We start from the raw sequence: 23925 nt of genomic DNA, 5'->3' as shown, positions 1-23925 counted from the left end.
ATCTTAATCAAGATATGGAAAGGGCCCTTATAATAACCCAATTAAACTTAAAATTAAAAACAAAAAGTAAGACTTGTTAATTGCTGTAAAATCTAGGTGTTAGATGACATTAAAGTTGCACTCTCACAGATATACCATTTTGACAACTTGTTTTTGTTTGTCTTGGAAAGAGCAAATTTCTGCCTAGATATCTGCAAATAAATTTATGATTGCTGACAAAATCAGATCGTAGATTTTCACATTTTTCTGTTTGAAAAATTGATGTTTTTTAAGGAAAATGCATATTATATCATTTTTGGATTTTTTGTTAGTAGTTTTATTTATATAACTGGTTCCATGGATTTTTGCAAAATTGGCTGGTTCCAAGGCAAACAATAAAAAGTTGTCAAAATGTTCAATCTGTGAGAGTGCAGCTTTAAGTGCACTGTACAAAGAAAGCTGGTAAAAATATTGAATAAAACCTTAAAGCAAAATTATGTTTAAACTGGGACCAATAATATGTTATCTTACTCCCAGGTTTAAACAATTGCAAATAATAACAATAATTATAGTTTTGTCTGGCTTTTCTTACACAAATAGAAACTAATTTTTTAATCAAACAAAAGACATTAAAACTGCATATCCAGAATATCCTTGAAATAATATCAAAACGCCAAGATAAAATGTACAAAAAAAACCAAAAAACATCTGAATTAAATAACAATCAGCCACTTTAGCAAAATGGAGAATTATACATTTAAGATATTCACATAAAATTCACCTCAATTTTTCCTTTCCATATGATTATATATATTTTTTTTTTCCTCTTTGCTATTAGCCTATAAATCAACATGACCATAAGCAATTATTTATATTTTAAGCATAATTAAGGAACATGTATTTTGATCAATTAAAGTGCATCATTAAACTGCAGATTATGTTTATTATCTTAAATAAATTATAAGCCTATTCATAATCATATTTATAGCACCATTTTCAGAATAATGATTGTCACATTAACCAGGCATTCCCTGTATAAAACTGTCATTCATAAAGAAACATTAAAAGGCAATTTTAACTCAGCCAATCAGATGTCAAAAACAGTGAAAGGTGCAATGTCAAGTCCAGTGAAAGGGGCGGAGCTAAGATAAATACTGACATGAAATGTAGATGGATCTTACCAACTGAGGAACTATTTTGATTTTCCTCATTTGCTTGTAATAAAAATTAAACTTTTACATTGATACAAATTTATCAATATATTATTGAATATAAAAGTGAATTATAAAAGCAAAATAATGACACCAAACATGACACATCTTGCATAAAGATTAGCATTTTGATAAACTTCCTGGAATTGTTATAATCAAAATACCTTGCACCAATATATCAAATCCTACTCCCACACAATGCAATGTAATAAAGTAAAAATATATTATAGTATGCAGCAAGACTGTCTTCAAATTAAATCCTTGATTAGGCGAAACAAATATTCTTAGTTTCTACTAACATCCCCCCAAAAAAGGGTAGATAGGTAGGCATTACTTTTTTTTGGACGACCATAATTCTTTAGCAAACTGACCTGTATCAGGGTATTATTTTAGGTAACTGAAAAAACGGATTTTGATCAAAACGCAAAAAAAATAAAAATAGGAAGAATAAAATAAATTCAGATGGGTGTAAACAAAGATTTGTATAGGCCTTATTATGTCCATGTTATCATATCAGTGATCAAAATAATCACAAGCCCACAAGCCCTGCAAATGTAAAGTTCTTTCTTGGCTGTCAGGGGCCCAACTCTTGATTTATGGTAGGTTCTGTTGAAAGTGTTTGAAGCAAAATACTAGTTTAAAAATATTGGCTTTAAAGGTCTCCATAGTAACACTTCTAAACCTAACAAATGGAGTGAATTAGGGGGTTAATTGGGGGTAATAAAACACATCTTGATAGTGACAATTTAAGTTTTAATCTTTCAAGTGGTGGTTCAACTAAGGAGGGATATATATATATATATATATATATTCTGTGACATTCTAAACTTTAGCATAAAATGTTAACTTAAATATAATAAGAAAAAATATAATTAAAATGTGAAACTTTTTTGTCATTTAAAAAAAACTTGTCACAGCTTCACATTCTCTTATTTTTAAGGCCTTCGACATATTTGAGTGGGATCCTGAAACAACCCCTGACACAACAACTTAATTTACAAGAACAACCTTGCGTATAAGAACTTCAATACTTCTGACAAAAACAAACAAAAGCAACTCCAGATTTATGAACAACTCTGATTACTAGAACATGAACACCAACCCCATCTTCAAGAACAACAACTTCAACCCCAGAACATCAACACTTCCTGCAGGGACAACTACAAAAACATCGGCTTCAAGAACAAATTCATCCTAAACACAAACATCAGCAACAACAGCTACCCGAATAAAACTACTCGAACTACAAGAACACCAGCAACACACTCTTTAAGAACACCAGCATCATCATCTTCTTCTAGACTTGCAAATGCAACAAACACCAAAGACAAAGTTGAATGGTATGTATATATGAATGCAAAGTTTTGACATACACATGTATAAGATATAGTTATTTGTCTTATTCCATAAATATGACCTACTCATTAGAACGTCATTGATTAAATAATGTAATTGAATAAAACTAAACAATCAATTTGCTATCATGGATTCTTTAAGTCAATGAGCATATGACTTTTTTTATTGTCTTTTTATTTTGTTAATGTCTCAAAAAAGAATGACTACCTCAAGTTGGCTGATTTCCATTAGATTTGAAACATTATTGAAGTATTCAACAATATATTTTGAATAGGCTTTTTTTATTGAAGATTATGTTCATGCAACATACCTACTTGATTTCTGTGCAATGTAGCCATAAACTTAAAGGGACTAGACACCAGGTTGGCAGGTACAGTATTTCTTCAAAATACAAGATTATGTTCATGCAACATACCTACTTTATTTCTGTGCAATGTAGCCATCAACTTAAAGGGACTAGACACCAGGTTGGCAAGTACAGTATTTCTTCAAAATACAAGATTATGTTCATGCAACATACCTACTTTATTTGTGTGCAATGTAGCCATAAACTTAAAGGGACTAGACACCAGGTTGGCAAGTACAGTATTTCTTCAAAATACAAGATTATGTTCATGCAACATACCTACTTTATTTGTGTGCAATGTAGCCATAAACTTAAAGGGACTAGACACCAGGTTGGCAAGTACAGTATTTCTTCAAAATAAGCCTAGAACTGTCGATGTGATCATTCAGAAGGCTGATAATACAAAAGGGTTATTAGTACTGCGTTTTGATCTGGGAGGTTGTATTTAACTTGAGTGGATTTTTGCAGATTCGGATTTCACAAGGCACAAGCCTCCCGGATCAAAACGCCATACTGATAACCCTTTTATTATATATACATTACTAATTTACTTGTAACATCACTAAAAGCCACATGTTTTCATAATAAATGTCATTTTAAAGGGTCTGTCTCACAGATGATGAAATAGCGAAAAAAACAAATTGTCGAAAAATGACATAAACTTGGCATCGATTTGTACAATGCATTGAAACGTACTAATTGAAGTACCACATAGTTTACAATTTATTTAAGTTTAGCAGTTACTTAGTATTTCTCCATTAAAAAAGATTACTGGGTGTTCAAGGTAGAATTCATTCAATCATGCGTGATTGGCTAGAAGGTGTTATCACGTGAAGTTGGACTTCAATTTTTGCGACGCGGGGTCTCCGACACAATCTTTTTTTACAATTATGACATCAAAGCGTAAAACATTCTATTAGATAATTGTCCTGAGATTCGTTACAGAAAAAACTTTTTTTGGTGCAAATCTCTGACACAGTCCCTTTAAGGACACATTATTTTGTTTTATGACATCATTTTAACATCACGCAATGACACTTGTAAAGTTGTTATGACCTGACGTCACAAGAGTTGAAAACGGCTGTAGTGCACTAGAGTGGAATACAGCCTACCATATTTTGCGATAAGTATTACGTGGGGATAAATGATGGGTATATATATAATAAATAATTTTACATGATTAAAATAAACAGAGCAATCATTTGACTATCTCATTTGGGTTTCATTACACATGTAAAAATAGTGAATTAAGTTTTCCAAGTTTATATTATATCCATTTATGAATACAGATAAATATACTGATGCTTTTTTAAACTTACTGGGATATTATATTATGTGGTAAACACACCCCAGAAAGTTTCATATCGACAATATGTGCAAAAGCTGTGAAATTATGTGTCTTAAGCAATGTTATATAGCTATTAAAGTAAGATTAAAAGTTATACACTAGTATATCAATTGTATGTAAGTTTTTGACAGTTATCTATTTTTTTGCAATTGTATCATCTGGTGTCTAGTCCCTTTAATAAACACTGTTAAATTCTAATTATTGAAAAAAATGACAAGCAGCAATTGTCATCACTTGATTGTTATCCTTACCTTGGGGTTAAGTTTTGCGTTCAGGTCAGTTAAATGGAAACCATCAAAGTTGTCACTTTGAAACTTGGGGAACTTGTACATCTTATACCCTTCTTCACATTATACCCTAAAGATATTGAGTCTCACCTGTTTTTAGGGTAAAAAACGTGAAATTTGGTTGATTTTGAGAAATGAACACTAAGCTTCTTCATAGAAAATGAAAGGATTATGCCTTCAATATATCAAACTCATTTGGAAGGGAATAGGGAGGATGGGGGATATTTTAGTATTTGTGGACTATAGTCTAATTTTTTTAAGTTTAATAAAATAATGTGCTTAGAAGGCGGCTTACAAGCAAACTATCAGAGCTATCACTTTTAATCATTGGAATATTCACTTTCAAATGTACAATATGAAATAAATTTACAATAAAAGGATATAATCAGACGAGGGTTCAGAACCCGCAGGTGGTGCTCTTGTCATATGCCAAATGTGCTGGTATAAACAAGTGCCATTTTTGTGTGAAATTTAAATTTTCCTTTCTTAAATTGCAGGCTAACTTCAATGGAGAGGACAGAGTAATGGTAAAAAGAGGATCATTTTAAAGAGAGGAGGAAGAGGGATATGTAAAGAGTGTTCTGAGGCCAGGATATCAGCAGTGCGTTCAGTTCAAACGTTTTGTTTTGTATCTCTGTTGCAACGCAGCGCATATACGTTAAGCGGGAAACCAAACAGCAAACGTTCGCCGCAAACATCTTTACTGAACGCGTTGCAGATTCATGATGGGGGAGGGAGGGGGGGGGGGTGGCGGTGGAACAATTTTCGAGAATTATTGACATACATGTGTATAAATATATATATATATCATGGTAGGAACTGTTTGCCTTGTCAACTGTGACTTAAATATTTAGTTCTTGTGTCAGCCTGTGCTTATCTCAAATATTTAATGACATTTTTTTGGTTTGTTTGATAGACATGATAATTATATAACTATTAAATATAAATGGCAACAATTATAGATAAAACATTGTAACTCAGGTTAACTTTATAATAGATAATTAATTGTTTATATGCAATATATATTTAAGGATGCATATTTCTTTTATTCTTGAATCTATTTTTTGTGTTTGTTTTTTTCATATATCGAAAATATTTTTCATGAATGTGGGTTTTTAATTCTTTGTCAGTCTCAGAAGAATTAAACAACTTGTGTTGAATTTATTTGCTAGACTGAAACTAGGCTGTTAATATTGGTCAGACTAATTGAATCAGAGAATAATATGTACAGCTATTCGGATTACTGACCAATAGAGTGAATTTAGTCAATGATGTATGACCCTAAGATTAAGATTGACTTAAAGCTGCACTCTCACAGATTGAAGTGAACTTCTTTATTTTTTGGCTTGGAAAGAGCCAATTTATGCGGAAATGCATGAAAAATAGTGTCATAAGACTGCATACTTTCTTATTTAAGTTCAAGAAGTGATGTTGAATGCCATTACACATTAATTTTCGAACAGAAATCTATAAATCTGCGATCTGATCTTTTGTCAGCAGTCTGATTTGAAAAAAAAGAATGTAGAAATTTGCTCATTTAAGACAAAAAAATAGAACAGCTGTCAAAACCGTTAATCTGTGCATGTGCAGCTTATTTGCATATTTTGAACTTATGTTTCTTCGTTTTTTTTCATTTTTAAAGTTATTATCAATTTAGATCTTAGAATATTGTTTTTATATTGATTTATAAATATGTAATAGTATTATACTAATATCAAAGTAAATTTGTACTGTTCAATTTTAAATGGACAGTTAAAGCTGTACACTCACAGATATACAATTTTTACAACTCTTATATTTTTTGTCTTGGAAAGAGCACATTTTTGCGTAAATATCTGTAAACCAGTGATAAAAGATTGCTGCCAAAATATCAAATTGCGGACTTTCATATTTATGTTTGAAAATTAATGTTTTATTGCATAAGACATCAATTTTTGAACTGAAATATAAAGATCTACAATCTAATTTTTCAGCAGTCTTATTTAACTGTTTTCTATGGAATTTCAAAAACTATGGCTCCAAGACAAAAAATAAAAAAAAATTGTCAAACGTTTAATCTGTGAGAGTGCAGCTTTAATAAATGGTTAAATGTTGTTGTTTTTTTAATTCTGATGATCGCCATGTATCATTGATAAAACATGTAAAAAAAAATAATCTTGTTTATTTTCCAACACTGTTTTGCATTTAAATTTGCTGACATAATGCTCTCCAAAAACTTCTGATATGTGGTTTTAAAATGTGTGTTCATCCTTTATTCAGCTAGTGGATGGAATTCATTAAACTACTGTATTCAGTACACCATGCAGCTCTTCCAATTGTTTGAAAGCAATTATTTCACAGAATCTGATAATAGAGGGACCAGACTCAAGATTCTACATTGCAAGAAAAAGTGAAAATTGTCAAAATTTATCATCAAACTGTTATGTTTCAACAGTGTACAGTGCACTGAATCTTACTTATGTAATCATATAAGTCGAAATAAACTCACTTTGTCTACCATGTAAATCGAAGTAAATTTAGAAATAGCAATCATGTATTTATCTGTATTTATCTGTATATATGTTTATGTGACCTTTACATGCTTAATGTAGATATGATAATACTAATAAACGGGAAAATCATTATGTGCTATTTTTTTAAAGATTACTTGTCTCAGAGAGAGAGACAGTGATGAAATCTTTTAAACACATTAAATGATGTAATATCAGTCTCATAATAATTGGTATTGATTCGGCTAGGCTTGTTTTGAGATAATATTGAATATCTTGTTTTTGGATCATCTGGTGTCCAAGTCCCTTTAATGTATGTCTGGGTGGGAATCAGCCACCGGGATCAGCCACCGGGGCTGAGTAGGAGACAATGCTAGTGCATTGTCTATCATGGGTTTAATCCCCATATTGAACACCCTTATCCATACTGTTTTACCAACCCTTTAACATTCAGTATAAAACATTGTGGACACAGGGTATAGATTACAAAAGTATTACATTAGTATGAAATGGGTCGTGTCACTTGTGTGTGTGTCTATGGGGGAAGATTTTTGTTAAGCAAAAAAAAAATTGTAGTCATTAATGGTATTTTTCCTAGACAATAAAATAATTATAGATAATTATTAAAGCTGCACTCTCACACATTGAACGTTTTGACAACTTCTTTAATTTTTGTCATGGAACCTGAAAGTGCATTCAAACCATTCATATAAGACTGCTGACAAAAAAAATAGTCACAGATTTTTTCTTTATAAGTTAAAATTTTATGTTTCATGCATTTTTCTTGAACCGTAAGAAACGGTTTATAGAGATAAAAGATAAGTTTTCTGACTGAAATTTAAAAATCTGCTATCATATATTTTGACAGCAGTCTTTAACCACTGGTTTCAAGATACCAATAATGGGTAATTCGAAGACAAAAAATAAAAAATCTGTTAAAACGGCAAAACTGTGAGAGTGCAGCTTTAAAATGTTAAGTGGCAGTGAAGGGGAGTGGGGTTGGGGGTTAGTTATCCATTGTTTAAACGAAATTATATATCACTTGGTATTTCTTAAATGAAATTTTAAAGCCTTGAATGAAAGTGATCATGTAGACAATAAATAACTGGAAGATCACTGATGGCTATAACGGCTGTATATCGACGATGCCGACGGTTACAAACAACTAATTATTAAAATCTGAATTTTTTTATTAAAAACAATTAACTTAATATTATTGACTCAATATAAATATGTAAAACAACTTCACTTCCTTAACAACATCCAACCGCTGGAAATTGAAATGGCTTTTGTCGGTGGTTTTTTTTTTCGTTAAATAGCATTCCTGATTTTTGCTGGGTTTTTCTCCCCTAAAATATGCATTAAATTAATAGATTTCTCAAATGAAAGAAATGACTCTAGAATAGTCATTCAAATTAGTATTTACATTAAAGTAATGTATAAAATCTCAAAAACATAAAGCTTGAATTGATTTTTTTTCTTTTGATAAAATGTAGGAATTTTATCCCGCAGGAGAAAAACCCCGTACTGAAAAGCGGTTTTTTTTTGTTTCGCGTTATTTCACTTCCGGTGTCGAAGCATAATGTTTCTTTTGATATAAGATGTTGTTTTGAGCTAAAATAATTTGAATCGTGTATTATTGAAACCCCGCGGGATTTTTCCCCAGCTCTTGAAAAACGGGAGAAAAATCCCGCGGGAGTGTGAAAAACCCCGTGTTTTTCTGCAAAAACCCCGCTGGGGCCCGAAGTTGGTGGGTCAATTAGACAAACTTCCAAAAACATTTCGCAAACAAAAAACACCAAAATCACACCTTAATGAAGCCTTCTAACTAAATTATACGTCAGTATTCGATTACAGCGTATTTAAAGGGTACTTGAGTTTGCGAAATCTAGGATTTGCAAACACAAATTGGAGGTCGTTTTATATAATAAAATTATGCAAGCTGCTTAAATATCAGGGTTGGTCACAATACATACTTTCTCACTGAAGTGAACGAGCAGAGACAATTATTCTGTTCTAAGTAATAGCAACATCGACCCAAGCTTAGACAAAAGCTTCACGTGTTCCAAATTGATCACAATATCTCATTCCTTACTGATTACTTTCTGTGTACAAACACGTACCTACTTGATTTACAACGCAATACTATATATATGAATAGCAAACACCACATAAATTCTACGGCCATATGTTTTGTGTTCCTCAATAAATCAGATTACCGGCGTATTTCAAATATTTAGATATTTGCGACTCGAACATTGATGCTTGTGAAAAACACATCATGGTTCACTAAGCTGTATAAATGAAACAGTTTTAAGTGCATACATATACAAAAAAAAAACAACAACAACATTTTTTGCGATATGGACAACATCAAACAATATCCCTCGAGCTCGCGTATAGGTAAATGGCCGTAAACATAATCACAGTCTCGTTATTCTAAATACATCGTTAATATCATCAGTCCACTTAATAGCTATCCCCTGTGCAATTATTTATTTGCTGTATCTATCCCCAGTACACCGCCAGGGCATCAAAAGGTATGAATATCTCCGTAACAACAAAACATATCGTATTGATATCTTACACATTACTAGATAATGTAATTACAATAAAATCGCTGGATTCAGTTTTTATTTTTATTTTCAATTGGTTGATTTATGTTTTAAATCGTACCACATAAATGAACATTTGTGAGCGATCATGCAGTTTTCGGCGAGAATTGGGCTATTATACAAAAAAGGAGACACATTTCCATCATAGTCGTATATTGCACAGGATCAAATTATTCGAAACTCTTCGATTTTGATAAATATATAACCATAAAATACAAAAAAATGATAGAAAGTTTTCAATGTGTCAAAATCAAACGCTTATCGATTGATCACTTTTTGAGCTATATCCGGTGTCCGTTCCCCAACAATGTTACAGTTAACCGCGATTTGTCTAGCCATTGTGAGTATCTGTCCTTAATTCAAGCCAGCGTGAATTGCAGAAAGTTCAAGGATGTTCCATACAAGTAGATCATTTCACCCTCTTGTTTCATATGATAATGTTAATTTCAGATCTCATATTTTGGCTGTGCAGATATGAAATACACGACCGAAGTCTTCGAGCCAGATTCATGTGCCGCCGACATGAGGCTAATAGACAGCGTTCCCGTCTGGTGTCGACATTTCTTGGCGTCGTTAATAGGCAAACCTTGGATATTATTTGGTAGTAAAGGTTCACTACTTTCCAAGAAAATATCATTATTCTTTCTAACGGTTCCAGACTTGTGTTCGCTATTAATATATGTGTATACGATAAAGGTCGAACATTGTTTATTATCTGTATCATAGAGTACAAGAATATTTTTTTTCATAATTATCAATCCAAGAGATCACCATTGAGACTTAATCGCTTAGATCAGATAGCTAGACTGGCCAAAAATGCAGTCTAAATACCAGGTAGCTGTGTTTGTTGCCTTCGACGGATCTTACTTCATGTATGTTGTTTACGTTTAATTAAAGCTGCACTCTCATAGATTTACCATTTTTACAACTTTTTTTTTGTCATGGAAAGAGCAAATTTTTGCGTAAATATCTGCAAACCAATGATAAACGATTGCTGACAAAAGATTAGATTGCAGATTTTCATATTTTTGTTCGAAAATTAAAATTTTATGCCTTTAAGAAAAATGCATAAATCATCAATTATTGAACTTGAATATAAAAATCGGCGATCTAATTTTTGTCAGCAGTCTTATATAACTAATTTTCATGGATTTGTTCAAAAATTGGCTAGTTCCAAGACAAAAAAATAAAAGTTGTCAAAACGTTCAATCTGTGAGAGGGCAGCTTCAAAACGAATGTGTTAAACTCACCAAACTACAGGTTGTGTGAATGTAAGAAAATAACAAAATTATGGAAAAGAATAGATTATGTAAGTTATCAATCTATATAAAATACATTACAAAAATACCTAATGATAGTAACAAAATTAAATTTACAATCATTCTCTAAGTTTTTTTTAAATCCGTTTGCAACAAAAGCAAAATGTAAAATTTTATTTCCTTTTCCTTTCAGTAGACAACATTAAGATATTAATAAAACTGTACTCAAACAATATGTGGAGATTGTAAGCATCCGATATTGCTAGATATATTAGTGTATATGACAGTACAGATAATGAAAACTACCGAACCACTCAAGTAACAAAGAACTTACCTAGATTAGCAATTACTGCTTGAGGAAATAGTTTGCGTCGAGAAAGAGAAAATCTATAAAATCGTACATTTCATCTTGATTCCATTTACAAATTAATTCGAGTCATAAAAACGTGGTGAGGACGTGCTACGTACTTGGTAATCGCATGCAGCAGTCTTCCTGGTCATAGTAAGAACGTACAAGGAACGCATTGGGCGTGGTACGCGCGTTTTAAGAACGCATATGACGTGATGCACGCGTGAGGATGCGCTCAGTAAGAACGTATTTGGAACGTGTGAGACGTAGAGAATGCCTGGCAGAGACGCAGCAAGGACGTAGTATGAACTTGAGTAAAAAATTTTTTTAAATTGACCGCGTCTTTGAAGCGTTCGTCGAAATTGCCAAGACGTAGTGAAGTCTTCATTGTCTTCGTCTAGTGTGATATAGGTATTAAGTAAGAAGCTTTTCACCAATACCAATGACCTGCAGTGGTAACTTTTAACAGGACAAGGAAAAGGGGTTTATAATTGTGCAAGGAAATGAATGAGACGGGCATGTCAAGAATTATAATTTACAATACAACCCTAAAATGATCTCAACTATAAATCGGTCATAAATACATATTCAGATGGCAAATGGAAATTTTAGGGACAAGTTCAAAATCAACTCTGGCCTTAAAGACACTGAACGAGAGACATTAAACGTACATACAAAACTGACATACCATTAATGCATCATATACCTGGTATGGCGGATCTGTGGTCTAGTGGTTACACACTTGACTGTCAATCCAGGGGTCACTAGAAGAATATTAATCCTCTTCCGGGAGGGACGTTGAATTGGGTTAAATGGGGTAAATGGGATTCCCGTGTGACAGTGCTTTACATTGGTGCACGTTAATGACAAGGGTAGCACAAACCAGAGTAACATGTTTTCTGTGCACGCTATTACTTAAACTAAGAATGACTAACAATACTAGCGGAGCACTCGCCGAGTGGGCCTTGCCCGAGTGCGAATATTAATCAGCGTACCTACCCCTCATCATAGTTCTGTACAAGTACTTTATGATGAGAATAGCTTTGATATATTAAATGTAATGAAGTCACGGTTGCCTTCTAAGGTTGTTATTGTCTATTTGCTAAAATATGTATTAACATTTGCGGTAAAAATACAGGCAGTGTAAGAAACGACTTATGTAAAAGCATACTATTAAAAATGACATTTAAATGACTTTTTAAATATTCAACATGAATGATTTCGATCACATTTAATGATTCATAGTTACTAAGTGTCATGAAATTTCTCTAAAACTAGGTTGCATACATTGAATAAACTTACTTACCCCATCCACTAATGGTAATAAGGTATTTAACACCCAATCCTCAGATTCCTATTTTGTATACCGTGATTTGATAACTATTGATTCCTTGCACATGTATAAATACTCGGCTTAGCTTGATGTAAATACCTCAACGAATTTTTTGAGTTATGCTCTGGACCAAAATTAAGTATAAACGATGGTTAAAGAGACATACTTCAGTAAATATGTATCTGTTCCAACTTACGTTTCAAACCCTTCAGTACATGTTGACAAGCTTTGTCATAATGCGAACTTATAACGAGAAAGGAGATAAATAATAATTTACAGACGCTATGGTTATGGTTCTTATGCAATGCACTTGTGCGTATAGCCCTCCTATAACGCTTTAGCTAAAACCCTAAAAGAATAAATGGACGGACGTACAGCAACTATATGCTCTGCATTTGGGAGCATAAAAAGTGGAAAACACACTGTAGAACGGTTTCCGGACAATTCGGCACCAAACGAATTCGGAACACAAACTTTTCGGGGCCATTTCAATAAGGCACCGCCAATTCGGCACCATCGGATTGGATATCAAGATAACTCGGCACCGTTTCATTTCTTGCTCATGTATTCAAGCATAAAGGGTTTAAGTTTTGGTCAAGAAAAATCATCATTCTCCGAAATATTTTAGAGCTACTGTAATGTTCTTTTAATTCTTGTTTTTAGTCATAGTCATAGTCATCGGTAAACTGAACTATTGAGATCGTGTTTTTTTTATAATACTGAATTAAACAGTCTTGATCGAGATAACAAACAAACTTATATAACAATGTTCACATTAAAACTTGACACGTTCAAACTTGAAATAAATAGACGACTCTAAAGTTATTTGTTGTTCTGTGAGATTATTATCTATGGAAACACATGTCATAGTGCGTCGGTATGAGCCTCATTAATCAACCCTAGCCACTCAACGCTTGGTGTGAAAATTCATATTACTTATTAACATACCATTTATACGGTGGTCGCGAGGCAACTTTCTTACTGATATTTATTTATACATATATTCAGTCAGACTGAATTTCAGTGAAAGTTGTAGATTTTTTCTATTTAACTGTTAAACGTTTCGATTAGATGTAAAAAAACTGTATTTGATTAAACAATGATCGACGGTTTGTGTATAAAGTATCCCCGTCTTATGAGGCCTTGGTAAAAGGGATTGACATGTTTTTCATGCGGAGAAAAACAACATGAAAAGTGACTGTGACATCTGTCATCTTAAGTGTTAAAGCCTGAACATATCATGTGTTAATGTTATAATACCGATCATGTAAGGCAATCACTGTGGGAACATGTGTTTGACATTTAAGCTCTGGTTTATTTTAGAAACTCTAAGCGGGAGAGAGCAGAGCCTTTATACTTTGAAGATTTCGGCCCAGATTGGGAATGACTAGTTGGAGTTTGGCTAAATGTGCTTAAAACATGTTAGAATGTGCGTAATTTAACCTGGACTTACTCATAAATGCAGAGCATATATACCCTCTTATAAAAGAGTATTTGCTGTAAATGCAATGCTCATCACCAAATTGCATTCGTTGTATAGGTCTGTAATCGTGTCGTTCTTGTGGTTGTTTTGGTTCGTGTGTCGTTATTGACTACTTATCTAACCATTTAATGTTAGTCTGCCTCACTATTGGTACATGATATAAAACTCTTCGATATATACGAACAGTAATAATACAAAATAGACAAGTTCATACAAAGAACTTCAAATTGCTTTCAATCATATAAATAAAATTAAATCATTTACATTTGATTCTCTTTATGCAGTTTGGAATTAAGAACTTCCCTTTCGCCTCAAGGTGTCAACACCCTGCAATTTTGAACATATTTGTCCAAACACCATGAGCAAAAATCATATTTAAGCTTAATTAATACTTTGAAAAGTATTGCTTAGAGGAGGAACTGTATGTATCATGTAATTTAGACACAATTAAATTCTGCTGATATTATCGGAAATAGTACCGTACAAAGGCATTGTTGATCCCATTTTGGCAATCCCTACCTTCAGGTAACCATACCTCTGCCCGGCCACTGTCCTGACAATATCAGCACCTACCACTGTGTAAAAAAGTTAATTGACAATGTATAATCGTAACACCTAAACATAAAACTTGCCGAAAGAAAATAAACACAAGTAGTTGTATGTGTTCGACAGATGCTAAGCAATTTAAAACAAATCTAAATAGATATTTAATTTGATTATTTGTTATTTTTTATTCAAAATTTCCGCCGAAATCATTTCAGGTATGTGCGTGCCATATCTTGTCCAGTGGGTGTAGGCCATCCCACTGAAAGCAACACTCCTTTTCTTCTATGACAAAGGGTAAAAGATATTCAGTGAAACATGTTATAATTCGCAATTTCTTAGATTTTTTAAAGCAATAAGGTATTATTTTTTACATTGAGCATTTAAAAGAGGGACCTGTCCTAGTATGGATCAGCCTTTTTAAGCCCAGGTAGTTTTGAAAGCACCTTATTTTCTTTTGGAAGCTACAAGGTTTTGTACATATTCTGGTGAGATACCATACAGACATTTGTAAGTTTCAGTAGCGATGTATCTTACCCTGCTCAGATGCAATGTTGGCAATTGAACTCTATGAAGAAGATTTTCGTTGAGTTGTATTTATCAAAAACATTTTTTAAAGCTTTGTGTCGATTTTTTCCAATGTTTCTGTGGTAGTTTTTCTACAAAAATGCCAAACAACAGGACAGTAGTTTAAATTGGATCTGATAAAAGATTTAAAGATAATAAGCTTACTATTTGTTTGTTCTAAGTCTTTAAAAGAAATCAATTGCTAAGCTGCTTTTTGAACATTTAAGAACTCTTGGTTTCAACATTTAATAAACTATCTACCTCAACGCTTTAAGGTTTTACTTTCTCTTCACAAACACTAGTGTGATTAAGTATATTGAATTATTTTATTTCTTTAACAGCTTTGAGCTAACTGAAATTGCTTGAAATTTGTCAGGGTTTGCTTGCAATTGATTGAAAGTAAACCAGTTTTTCAAAATGTTTATTTCTTGTTCAAGAGTGATGCTAATTCTAAGAGGGAAACATAAATGTGTTTAAGCCGATGGTACAACTTATATGTAATTTAGTATTTAAATGATATCATCATTATCGTAACGATATTATCAACAGTAATTACGTGGACGTTTTGCAGTGACAGTGGCAAACTATCCCCCTTAAAAAAAAAAACAAACAAACAAACAAACAAACAACAAAAAAACAACAAACAAACAACAACTTCCAGGCTACTCAGACCTATCAGCTGGCTTTATACGAAGTTTAATCGCAATAAAATAACACCATATATGATCTTAGACCGATTATACAATTATCAAACAGTGTTGACATAAGTTATGTAGATTAATATACAATACATGTTAGTATGCATTTTTGCAAGTAAAATTGTAAAGCAAAGTACTATAATGATATTTCTTAAATTTATTCTGAGAACAAGGTCTCGTAACGATATTATGAAAGCAATGTCGGCGAAAAGCGTTTAAATGTGCGCTTCAGGGGTTACCTACTGGCTGTCAACCAAATTTTGCGGATTACTATTTCAGTAACCGCAAAACTCTTAGAAACTTAGTATGACATGCAAGAATAATAAGTATGCAACAAAATATGCATCACACTTATTAAACTGAACATCTTATGTAACTTAAGTTATTAAAAGGCAGCCGTTGAGTTAATGCACAACAGTACACACAAACACAGAAAACTTACTAGTTGGTTTAAATGAATCCAGAAGCCACAATAGAAGGAAGGTGTCACATCATAGCATCAAACTTGAACTCTATATTCTCAAAACCTCACATAAACAAAACAGCAAAAATCAAACATTCATAACGCCATTTGTCCAAATATGTTAAACCTTTTCAGGCAATAAAGTGACTAGTCCCGTTTTATATACGTTCATATATTAAAATGATAAGCAATTTATACTCATGCCATTGGTCATTTATATCATGCTGATACCTCAAAGCCAAATTTATCTTTGGGGAGTTTCTTGTGGCATTCGGAAAGTTCAATGCCATTATATATAAGCAGGCCTTTTCAAAAATATGGAAATCTTTAGCAAGCATTTCCTTTTCATGCAATAATAATTTGTTGTTGGTTTAGAAACTGTTGGTTTCATTTCAACTGTCCCATCTTCCAATCTGTGTGGATACATAATATACCTTTCCATATGAGGTATTGCAACATCAAGTCAACAGTCAATGTTTATGTTCTAGGTGTCACTGGTTACATATTTTTAAATGGGGATCCGTTTTACAATCTGGGAGCCTTTTCTGGCTCCTTGATTTTTGTTTTGTTTTTATTAACTGCAGCTGATGGAATGTAAATAAAAAGGAAACTAATCACACTAGGTTTTTTCATCTGCAGCAACCAGAATATGAGCACATAATTTCAATTTCATACACTCAGTGCATTTGCATACAAATGATTTTTGTTATCTTCCTTTCTACGTAAGCGTCGCTTTCTTCTACAATACGAAATTTTCCGTTGCCAAGTTCCCGAACAGAATCATGAGACAAAATTTTCCTTGCGCTATTCCATTAACTAGTAATTAGAAAAGTTGACAGATAGTGATGATAGCTACGAACCACACACCTGATGTTGCAAACTAAGTTTTCTAGTAATGGTCCTTGTGGCAATCTTCTGTTATATAACTATTTAGAATCTTTGCAACTAACGTCTTACTTTGGAATTCAGTAATTGACTACCATTTGCTGTGCGGTATATCATACAGCTGAAGAGCACCTGCTAACCGATATCAACCACAATTATAAACTGCTTTTATAATTATATTTTCCTGTATGACTACATGTTTGTACACTAAACCATAAACTGCTTACTGGTTATATATTGATCTTTCAAGATATTACAAATAGATTCTACTCTTTTGTTGTCACATTTTTGTCGAGGATTTCCCAAACCAGCTTCCATTCTTATTTCTTTTCCGACTGATTTTAGTAACGTTGTTTCGAGTGACCAAATTCTGAGTCGTGTTGAAACTAAGTTATTTTTGACTGACAGGGGCCATTTTGCAGACATGGTTTGATATCTGGTTTCATACTGATCTTCTGATACGTCTACTAGTCCAGTGGTTTTTACATCATTCATTTATTTCCCTTATATCTGCTCTATAATTTCATTGGCACAATCTGCAGTAGTTGAATCCTTTTTGAGTTTAGACAGCATGCCGTCTTTAACATGATTAAAACACCTTAATTTGATAGATTTATCTTCACTTTTAACACTTACAATAGAGTATACAGCTTCAAATCCTTCCTCTAATGCCAGCTCCAATCAGTCTCATATATCAGCTTATGTAAGGTACAAGTCATCATTCCAGCAAACACTGAAGGGTTCGTTTATTTGATATTTTTGAGAACTAGATGGGGATGAGGAAAACTCAAACATGTGGTATACAATGGGCCGCCTCATAAATCATGTCCATTCCCAGCTGTTATTTTGAGCTTCTTGAAGGATCACATAACCTTTGTGTCGAGGTATCAGCAGTATCAGTCATTGCAAATGAATTTTGATATATTTTTTTTTCCTTTTGAAAGAAATGAAAAATCTACATGTTTTACAAACTTTCTTGAGTCCGTGTCTGCTATAAGTTTGGTGAAATTTGGCTGGATAACTGGCCCTGTATTTCGAAATCTATGTTTAACTTCCATTTTTGTTTTCAAATTATAAAGTTGGTTTCTATCTTTAGGACCGTGACATGATGATGACATATTAATAGGGCCCCTTTTCCTTCTCTATCATATATATGACTATCTTTGGTGGCTCATGCTGCAGATGTTGTTTTTCACGGTCAAGAACAGATATATATGTGCGGACATACAGTCTTTTCTTATAAATGGCATTGCCATGACCAACACCTGATGTTATTGCTACTCCCAAGTACTGAATTACAGCATATATTTGTGAACCATAATATGCTTTGCTTATAATTATTTTTGCTTTTCCTAATCCAACTCGATCTATCCTCTTTCCATATATTTTCTTTTATTTGTATAAACATTGTTTTCAGACAATATAGGATCATTTTGTGTTAACTTCCTTCATAAGATGGAGGGCTTGAATGACTGTAATAGCAACCGCTATCCTCACAAATTAAAACATTTTTCTTTAACCTTCTGAAGATCCACAACAAACACATTATTATCTTTTCGCATTGGAGCAAAGTTATTCACTTGGAAATGTTGAAAATGCAAGTTCAAATATCTCATTGAACGTCAAACCTTTCGGTTGCTTTTTAAAGACAGGACAGCATTGCTTGTTGGGATCTGAAAGAAACAAGTGGCAGTGATTGCAGCTTTACAAATCATGCGACCAAGAGAGCCTTATCATTACGTTGGCCACCATTCTATTCGTTACAACTGATATTGGTTATGATAATGTTTTACATCCTTTTGGAGTTGTGCTGCACAAAAATAAAGTGACAACAGGACAATAGCTGACAGTAGACATGGTTTTTCTTCACTGAAATTGGTCTGAACTTTCCTTACCAATATCAGAAATTTTATTTGAGTTCATTCAATACTTCTGAAGTTATACTCCACATTATAAATACTAGTGACGTTCCGATGATCGATTATAATCGAGAATGGATTGGTTGGACCTGAAATCGGCGACAATCGATAGTATTTAGTTATAATCGATTATCGAAAATATATTAGTTAGTGTTCAGATGTTATCTTTAATTAAAAGGCTGATGAAAGCCACAATGAGCAAGAAAATGAACTATTTTTATACAACAACACTTAATTACTTCAATCATAGACATAAGGTATATGCATATAATGATTAAGAGTTTAATACTGTACATGAATAAAACTACAAATCAGGTACTATCTAGCATTTTAAAAACCGATTGTTCTATCGATAATCGGTTACTTGAGTGGAACTGATCATCGATAGTAAAATTGCAACCGATTCCCAACACAAATTACACAAATACTGCAGATTGATTAATCGTTCTTGTTCGTGTATACTGAATTTCCACTCATTGTATTACATCAATATAATAAGTTATACGCTGGTTATTCAATTCTTTTGGAGGCAGTTTTGTTATAAAAGAAAAGCCTGTATGCAATATTTGAACAAATACATGCACGGACAGACATAAGTACATAAATGAAGTGACAAACTATCACGGAATGCAAACTGGTTCCGCAACAATAAGGCAAGTAATTGATAAATGAAATTAAATTCGACAGGGTGAGATGAATATAGCGTTTTTAATACTAGAAAAGTGAAGGGTTTTTACTAACATTGGAGATAACAAAAAACTTCTCTTACCATCTCTGCAATTGTAACTGTCCCAAGGAGCTGAATATTTTGACAGTCTGCTAACAGAACGGACTTGTGATAAAATAGCATCGACACATATTACATGATGAAGATGGTGACATCCCCTCTGAACTGTTATCCTCTATAAATAAAGCAGCTGACTTTGATGTTGCTCTGCAAGTAAATCCATTGTAAATATAGCTTTTAAATAAAGATAAGTTAAATACAATCATAAACAACCTATAAATGTATCCGTATGCCTTTAACCACGTCTGTGTTGTGATTTGTAAAGCAGAAGCATGTTTCCTGTAACAAAATGTAAAACAACACTGCTCCATCATATTCCAAACAAATCATCACATCAGGAAAAAGCCCAATTACAACACCAAAGTTAAAGGTCACAGTCAAAGTTATTGTTATTAAGGATTTGTAAATATAAACGGCCAGAAGGAATCCAATCCTTTGGTGAATTGCACTTTGTCGCCACTGCCACAATAAAGCATATACTGCCACACTGTGAAGCTGCTGCCTCATGTCTAAACACGTTGCAGAAAGCTTGGTGAAAATCAGCTTCGATGCAGCTTAATTGTCTTTCTCTATTCTGAAAAAGATATTTAGGCCAGCATGAGGGTACTATGTGGCTCAAACATATCCAGTTACTCTTGAAACCAAAAGGAGTTTGAGTGTAAAAAAGCTGCCGAACAACCGAATATTGTTTTTTTTTTCACAAAAAACAAAGCGTTGCGGTATACAATATTTGTAGATCAAGCAACTTAAGAGTAACGTTGTGGACACTACAATTGACAGTATGACATTTGATAACCAAGTCGTTATTAAACCGTTAAGAGTAACTTTGTGGACACTACAATTGACAGTATGACATTTGATAGCCAAGTCGTTATTAAACCGTTAAGAGTAACGTTGTGGACACTACAATTGACAGTATGACATTTGATAACCAAGTCGTTATTAAACCGTTAAGAGTAACTTTGTGGACACTACAATTGACAGTATGACATTTGATAGCCAAGTCGTTATTAAACCGTTAAGAGTAACGTTGTGGACACTACAATTGACAGTATGACATTTGATAACCAAGTCGTTATTAAACCGTTAAGAGTAACGTTGTGGACACTACAATTGACAGTATGACATTTGATAACCAAGTCGTTATTAAACCGTTAAGAGTAACGTTGTGGACACTACAATTGACAGTATGACATTTGATAACCAAGTCGTTATTAAACCGTTAAGAGTAACGTTGTGGACACTACAATTGACAGTATGACATTTGATAACCAAGTCGTTATTAAACCGTTAAGAGTAACGTTGTGGACACTACAATTGACAGTATGACATTTGATAACCAAGTCGTTATTAAACCGTTAAGAGTAACGTTGTGGACACTACAATTGACAGTATGACATTTGATAACCAAGTCGTTATTAAACCGTTAAGAGTAACGTTGTGGACACTACAATTGACAGTATGACATTTGATAACCAAGTCGTTATTAAACCGTTAAGAGTAACGTTGTGGACACTACAATTGACAGTATGACATTTGATAACCAAGTCGTTATTAAACCGTTAAATTTGACCTTAATGTTTTATTATTACTTTAACTTTTTAACTTGCTCAATTAAACTCACAAACACAATAATGTTAGTGCCGTCTATGTTTAACAAATGATACACCTTCACACAAAACAAGGAAGAAGATTCGAAAGTAATGTTTGTTATGAAAGTCATCGTTATTTTTATATTTTCAAACGTAAGAATTATTAAAATGAAAAGTCAAACAGGTAAATTACTTGGATATATGTGTTCTTAATACGTATATATAAAGCAAATCCCAATGTCAGATTCAACAATCCAGATCGTTATTCAAACACATGTTTGATGATTGTTCATTTCAGTAATTAAGATGGGCTGTCGTACTTTACCTTCTTTAATAATAAAACGACTTTTAATTCAATTTGATAATATTTTATTGCATGATAAAATATGTATAGGATACCAAACCTATTGATCTTTCTGCGAAAACGTTTGAAATGACGTCTGGCCCGACTAATGGCGGGAATATATGTTCCGATAACACACAACACTGTCATTTGGGACAATCAGAAAAGTGAATCGTCGTATGACGTTACATATATTCTCACCTTTTTGTCAGACTGACGGGCATGTACCCTTGACAATGCGCACTTTCAACGTCATTTCAAACCTTTCTAGAAAAGTCAATTATTAACGACGGACAAACAACAGACATCCATCAATCCTCACAGCTCCGCTTGTGCTCTTTGTGCTCAGATGAGCTAAGAATTATTTCCATGTAAAGAACCACTGGTTATTGTGCGATTGAGATTTTTTTTTAGGTCTAGGTCATCAGCGTTTATCTTTGGTTACCAGGGCAACGATAAGAAAACTTTTGAAGATTATATTGTTTCCAAACATTTCAACACAACATTAGTTTTAGGCACTTGCACAAGAGGACTCAGATGACTGATGTAAGGTCATCATGGACGTCTTTCTTTTATTGATTGTGTTTTATACACTAGTCATTTGTAACCAAGAAAATGTAGATGTGAACAATACCAGGGGAGCAATATTTTATTTTTAACTTTCAATTTTGGCTCAACTTTAAAATATTACCTTAAATTTGACCATTTTGCCTGCCTACTTTTCCCGTATTTATTTTTTTCAAAATGACAGTAATATGCTACGCCCTTATCTTAATCTTCATCATAATCAACAACATCATCACAACCGCCCTTATCACCACCACAATCTCAACCACCACCACCACCATCGTCATCCCCACAACCAACATTATGATCATGATCATGATCATGATCATGATCATCATCATCATCATCATCATCATTATCATCATCATCATCATCATCATCATCATCATCATCATCATCATCATCATTCCCAATTTTTTTCAAAATGACAGTTGTATGCTATTCTTAATAATCATCATAATCAACAACATTATCACAACCACCATCATCATCAACGTCCTCACCATCGTTTTTGTTGAAATATTAGAACTCTTATAGCTTTAAAATAAATGGTTAAGTAAATCCTCTTTATGTGGCGAAAGGGTACAGTTGCGCCCCATATAAGCAATTTCTGCTTTATGCGTTGAGCGTAGCCACATACACGCGATCGCCCTGTTTATGCGTCGAAAATCAGCGCATAAACAAACAAAAAACACGTTTATGCGGCGATGCTGCTATGCGGCGTTACAATGTATTAATCAAACACAGACGTTGAAAAGAAACAGTTTAAAAGTTTACCATCATACCAGGCTTGCATTTATGGTAATTGCAGTTCATGTATATCTCCGGCTACGCAGTATGCATTTTGTATGCACTTTATATGCCCAACATGTGCATAGAAAATACAAATAATTCTATCATCAATATAAATTAAAATTTAGATTAAAACCTACTTACTTCAAATCACTTTATAACTACATTAATTTAGATGTCTGAATGCAATAATTCCGTGCACTTCCTGAACAACCCTCGTTTAATGATAAAACTGCACCATAAAACTATCCAGGGGAAAACACACACATATATTTGCAAGGTAAGTTCCTAATTTAAACTCAGGTCCTGGCCTAATTGATCAAACTTTTACTTCTCGAAATCAATGACAACAGACGAATGGAATACAATGAAAAAAAAAAACGTGTCCATCTCCGGCAAGTTTGAAGATAAAGTTCTATTATCGCATGAAAAGCCGAGCATTGCCCGATTATGGATTACAGTTTTTATTAAATCATATTCATTTAATTCCGTTTAATTCCTTTTTTTAAATAAGTCGAGTTATTTAATCAGAACATGTATGTTATCAGTTTATGTTGTCAAAACTTCAAATCATATCTGAAATACATATTAAACTAAAACTGTCCGGAAATAAAGAATAATACATTTGAAGTTGAGTAGCTGTTTGAAAAAAAGGTAGAGGATGCAATATTACCAAAATAAAAGTATGTTAATAAATACAGAAATAAACGTTCA

The sequence above is a fragment of the Mya arenaria genome, chromosome 10 (assembly GCF_026914265.1).
Source record: "Mya arenaria isolate MELC-2E11 chromosome 10, ASM2691426v1".
In the NCBI taxonomy this organism is placed as follows: Eukaryota; Metazoa; Mollusca; class Bivalvia; order Myida; family Myidae; genus Mya; species Mya arenaria.
The sequence above is the reverse complement of the archived record's forward strand: the minus strand, read 5'-3'. Positions refer to the sequence as shown.